The 6,000-nt window shown below is 49.8% G+C and overlaps 1 pseudogene; it reads right to left on the bottom strand.

Annotated features, from left to right (window-relative positions):
• Positions 1–4,107: 4,107 nt before the first annotated feature.
• On the bottom strand, positions 4,108–4,226 carry LOC143999093 (5S ribosomal RNA; annotated as a pseudogene).
• Between the last annotated feature and the right edge of the window lie 1,774 nt (positions 4,227–6,000).

Consider the following 6,000-nt stretch of genomic DNA (forward strand, 5'->3'; position numbering starts at 1 on the left):
TCCTAGGAAAAGGGGGGAGTGAAAAAAGAGGGAGAAGAAAAGGGGAGAGATAGGGAGATAAAAAACACAAAAAAATAGTACAAAAATACCAACAACATAAAAACAAAACAGCTACATCAAAATTAGACAATGCAGCAGTTTGGGGGGAGATGGGACCCACCCCACTATCCGGGGGGGCTCCTAGCCCCCTCCTAAAGTCCCAACAGGGAACTAAACCCATGGATGGATGGCCTATGTGGGGAACGTAAACCAAAACAAGGGGGAAAAGGAAGGTCCCCGCCCCGCCCACCACATCTGAGAGCAGAATAGCCTCAATTCGGGAGAAAAACCGATCCAAAAAAGCAACAAAAGTAAAAAATAAAAGAGGAGGAAAAAAGGGGTGAAGCCCAGTGTGGGCTGATTGCATTCGGGGACGTGGAGTCTGGCCGATCCCTGGCAGAGGCCCCCCCGCCACGGTAGCCGCACAGCAAACTGCAGACCGCGGAGGGGGGGGGGCACGGAGGTAGCTACGATGGCAAAAGAAAAGGGGGAAATAAAAACAGAAACCAAAACACATTAAAAACCCCCCCTCCCCTCACCCCTGGTGCCCCGCAAAGGGAAGAAAAAGGGGGCGCCGTGGCAGACCACCTTCCAACATTGGGAATGTAAACATTCTCCGCCCTGTAGGCCTAATCTGATAGTCAAACAGTAACAAGGGCTGGAGAGAAGTCACCAAAAATTCTTGCGGCCACGGCAGCCACAGTCTTCGGCCGCATAGGGCACATCCAGGTCCCTGGAACACCCGGGGGGGGGGGGTACAGGGTCAAAACATCCCATTTACAATTCCCGTGGGGGGAGGCCCAGACACCAGCAATCATAGTAGAAAAAGTCCGCAATCAGCCGTCTATCACACAGCCCAGGCTCGGTATCAGTCTCGGGTGGTAGAAGGAACCACTGAAGAGTTGCGGGTTGAACTATGTCTGTCCCTCCGTCGATGCTTGCGTGTGACTGTAGACCATCTGTGAGGAAGGGGGGGGACAAGCAAGTCGCTCGGGGGTCCTCTCCAATCCAGAAAGTCCACGGGATTCAGCCCCAGAGAGGATAGAAAATGTGGAAGATCGTCTTTTGTGCACAGGGTCACCTGCCTGCCATCCTTAAGCACATGCAGAGAGAAGGGGAAGCCCCAGCGGTAGGACAGTCCTGCAGCCTGGAGCACAGAAAGGAGCGGGCGAAGGGCTCTCCGCCGCATGAGGGTGCGCCGTGAGAGATCCTGATAGAAAGTCAGTCGAGCACCATCAAAATCATAAAAGGGCTTACCCCGCACTTTTTTCATAATCCGGTCCTTGATAGTATATTTGTGAAGTTTACAGATTATATCCCTGGGATTGTCAGCGTCTTGAGACGGGGGGCGCAGTGCTCTGTGGGCTCGGTCTATTTCAATAGGAGCAGTGGCTGGGAGTCCCAATATGTCCCTAAAGATATCAGTCAGAGTGGGGACAATATCCCTGGGTCCAGTAGCCTCCGGGAGCCCCCTGCTGCGGTTTTCAACATCATCCAATTGCCCCAGCAGTACCTCAAGCTGATGGTCTTGTGTTTGGCACCTAGATTGCAGCAGAGCAATAGCGGGGAGAGTCTCTTCTAGTTTTTCCTCCAGGGCCTCCACTCTGTGACCCAGATGTGTAGTATCAGCTTTAAGCTGGGCAATATCAGCGGTGAAAGCCTTCTCCACTCTGCTAGTGAACTTTTCTAGGTCCTCTCTGGTGGGGAGAGACATAATATGGCGGCGTATTGTGTCATCTCCCATGAGGTCTGAGACCTCTGAGCGGCCATCCAGGGACCCGGGGGATGCAGGGGGGGCCGAATCGCTTACCGATCTAGGGGAGGGCACCGGAGAAGCCAGGGGAGACGGTCCGGTCGACTGGGAAGGCGTCGCTGTAGCAGGCTGTGAGGATTTCCCAGCTTTCTGAAGTTTCCCGGTCGATATTGGGTCCATCGCGGCCCTGTCTGTGGGGGCCCGGGAAGAACTGATCCAGCTGTCCCTGCCGCTTCTTGTTACCCTGCGGCGGTCGGGAAGACTGTCGGGATCGTTGGGACATTGAGCCCGGTGATGTGGATCGGATTTCCCCGCTGAGGGCAGCTGATATGTGCGGCGATGGAGCGGAGCTGAGGTGAAGCACTTCCTCACTCCTCCATGGTCAGGACACGTCCCCCCAAAAGGAGGCTTTTAATAATGTTTCCAGCTTCTTATCAGTTGGATCTTTAAATACCTGAGCATTATCCAAAGGACAGGTCCGATTTCTATTCACGCAAGAAACAGCCGCATCGACAGATGGGACCCCCCATTTCTTGGTGAAACTTTCCTCCAGAGGATAAAGCATAGAAAACCTTTTAGGAGGAGCAAACAGTTTATCGGGATGTCCCCAATCCTCATACAACAATTTATCCATTAAGGGATTAATTGGAAAGGAAAAGGCAGGTTGTGGGATTTTCCTGACTCCCAGGGAAGAAACAGAGGACGTAGCGATCTCAGCAGCAGGCATTCTGAATGTGGTACGCACCAATTCAGTATAATACTGCACCTGTTTTCTGAGCGCCTGGGAGGAGGGGACTCTCTCCTCTTCCTCTGATTCATCCAACTGCTCAAGATACCTGTCCCAAGATAGGGATCTCTCCTCATTGTCAGAAGTGTCATCTGAAAGAGGAATCTCAGCAGAGGGAGGGGATCTACCCCTTTTCCTGCTTTCTTTCAGGGAAGCTGAAATAAAATTCATGATTCTCCCTTCAAAACCTTCCAATGTAGCCCTAAGGGAGTCCTCAGTGATGTATACCGGGGCTGAAATATCAGGAGAGGCTGCAAATCCTGACAGGGGCACTGACTCATCCTGTGAGGCTGACTCCAGTCTTGCAGGGGGGGATGGTAACCTACAGGCATTTTTAGAACCCCTAGACTTAGGCGGTAACTTGCCAGTGTCCTTGTTATCTCCCCCTGAGACCCTCTTACAAGGAGACATAGTCCTAAGCTACAAAGCAGAGGTACTAGTACAAAGTGCAATCACTGTTGTGCTTAAAGTCTCACAATAAATATATATGCTTAAACTGCACAACCTGATGCTGAGTAGGTGTCTTAGGTTTGCCTGGATCCAATCCCTTGGGATGCTTACTGCCCACAGCTCCTGTGTCTCCACTTACAGCCCCCTGACGCTCTGGGCTGTAAAACTGCGCAGTACAGCGCTGTGCACACCGAACGATGCGGCTCGCAAACACACTCCCGCCTCCTCCATTAGCACGGAAGCGTGCTTGGTGTGCGTGCACGAGGACTGCCGGTATCCAGGGGGGAAGGGAATTGCCATCGGAGCTGTCTGGGACCCCCAGACTACGTATTACCTTCATTGTGGCTGAGATTGCAGTGGAGACATGAGTCATCTGGGAGAACCAGGCTTCACTGAGCGTGTGTATCTGAAAGGCATTTAAGTATGCATCAGGCTGCTCTTACTCCCCCTAGTGGTGGAAACCAAGTAAGACATACAACTACTCAATGAAGAAATCCATAATATAATTTATACAGGATTAACTTCCCTTACCTGTCCTCGCCGCAGGAATTTCTGAAAACAGACAGATTCCCGCCTTCACCCATCACGGCGGGCAGAGTTGTGCCAACCTTCAGGTTTTTTTTGGGGTTCCTTCTCAGAAGAACCTCCTACCTGGACCTTGTAAAAGACTCTGCCAGAAACTTTCGTGCCACTATGTAAATAGTACAGTAAGTCTGGTTTTCCCAGAGCCCAGTCTTCCAATAGGAGAGGACTTACAGGCAAAACCTTGTTTCTTCAGATGACGAGGCCCGGGTACCATATCATCTTGGGAGTCAAAATATCGGCCCAAGATATGGATCCGGTTTGTTGTAGCCCTTAGGCCCCCGCAGGGACCTGCACAGAACTTTCTTCATAGCACATGTTTTACGTGACCAACCACCACTGGCAAAGGGAAAAATTAGGTGCCTCCCATATGGGAGGGGTTATATAGGGAAGGAATTCTCCTTAATTGGGGGTTAACCAGTGTCCCATCACCAGAGGTGCCTATATAACCCATTATGTAATGATCCTGTGTCCCGTGATGTATGATCAAGAAATAAGCATACGGCACCTGGTATTCCCAGTCGGTCTTCCATCCAGTTACTAATCAGGCCCGACAATGCTTAACCTCCGAGATCAGACAAGATCGGGCACTTTCACGGGGATGGGGCCATAGGCGATCTCTTTGGGCACTTTCAACCATTTTGACAAACGCCAACATGGTGATTTGGGGAAACAAGCTAAGAAAACCAAGTCAATGCCAACATTGGAGGCTAAGCAGGGTTGGGCAATCAGTTTACTTGCCTGAAATAGGCATCTCAGAACTGCCATCTGGCTGCTTCCCGGGTTTCCAACTCAATCAACTAATCCCAGGAGACAATACTTCGCCTCCATCCTGGTGGAGGTTCCAAACACCCGATCAATGGTTCCTGTCACCTCCGTCCAGTAGCAGATCAACTTCGGGCATCTCCAAAACATGTGCATCATGTCTCCCCCCATGTTCCCGCACCGGGGGCAACTTGCGTCCGGCAGTTCGGCCAAATTGAAAAAGTTTACGAGGAGCATAATAAGTTCTATATAATAAGAACAGATGTGACATCCTCTGAGAGGAGAGCCACAATTGACCACAGGCAGTATTCCTGTGGCCAATTATAGCTCAAGGGGGTTTAGTACACACCCCACACTATATAAGGCAGCCAGCGCGGCGGCCTTGTATAGTGTGTTGCGGCGGTCAGGGAAAGAGGACGATAGGCAGGGACAGTGTCTTTACTGCTTGGGAACCTAGCACTGTTACAGTGGGTGTTATGTGCCTCCTGCACAGTACACACCTGAAGCTACCCTTTATTACTGGTGTTCAATTTTTGCAATACAGGCATCGGCAGTGCAGAAGTTAGAGTGGGTGTTGTGTGCCTCCTGCACAGTATACACCTGAAGATACCCCTTATTGCTGGTGTTCTGTTTCTGTAATGCAGGAACCTAGCACTGTTACAGTGGGTGTTGTGTGCCTCCCACGCTTGTCCTTATTTTCGGCAGCTGGACGTGTTGAGCCACATCATGGCTTGGTCGGATGTGAAAGACCAAGCCCTCCTAATGCTCCTCATCCTCTCTCACCCAGGCTCAGGGTACTAGCCTGTGTTCTGTATACACTAGGCTTTCTTCTGTATACCCTATCCTCTCTTTATACTCTAGCCTGTCGTTTATGTACACTAGACTCTTTGTTTACCTCATAAATGGCAGTGTATATAGAAGGAAGGCTAGTTTATACAGAGAGGCTAAGGTATACAGAAGGTAGGCTAGAGAATAAAGAAGACAGGCTAGTGTATACAGGACACATGCTAATGTATAGAGAAAACAGGCTTGGTTATAGAGAGAGACTGAGACTATTATATTCAGAAGAAAAGCTAGTGTATAGAGAGAGGCAGGCTGGGGTATACAGAGAGGCTAGTGAATACAGATAGGGTGATGTGTACAGAAATGCTAGTGTATACTGAGAGGCTAGAGTATACAGTTATTCTGGGGTATACAGAGAGGCTAGTTTAAAGAGAGGCTAGTGTATACAGAATACAGACTCGTGTATGCAGATAGGCTTGAGTATACAGAGATGCTAGAGTAAACAGTGAGGCTGGGGTACACAGAAAGGCTAGTTTAAAGAGAGGCTAGTATATACAAAGATGTTAGTGTATAGAGAGAGTCGAGTGTATACAGATAGGACAGTGAATATAGAGAGACTAGTGTATACAGAAGACAGGCTTGGGTATACATCCAAGCTGACAGTGTATACAGAAGCCTGGGTAGTGTATACAGAGACTCTAGTGGATACAGAAGACAGGCTGGTGTATTCTAGCTAGTTTTTAAAGTCTAGTGTATACAGAAGACAGGCTGTGGTATACAGAGGGTTTAGTGTATTCAGAGAGTCTGGTGTATAGAGATGCAAGGGTGTACAGAGAAGCTA

Source organism: Lithobates pipiens, unplaced genomic scaffold, assembly GCF_037356315.1.
Source record: "Lithobates pipiens isolate NorthernLeopardFrog02 unplaced genomic scaffold, aLitPip1_a1.2 Scaffold_19, whole genome shotgun sequence".
Lineage (NCBI taxonomy): Eukaryota > Metazoa > Chordata > Amphibia > Anura > Ranidae > Lithobates > Lithobates pipiens.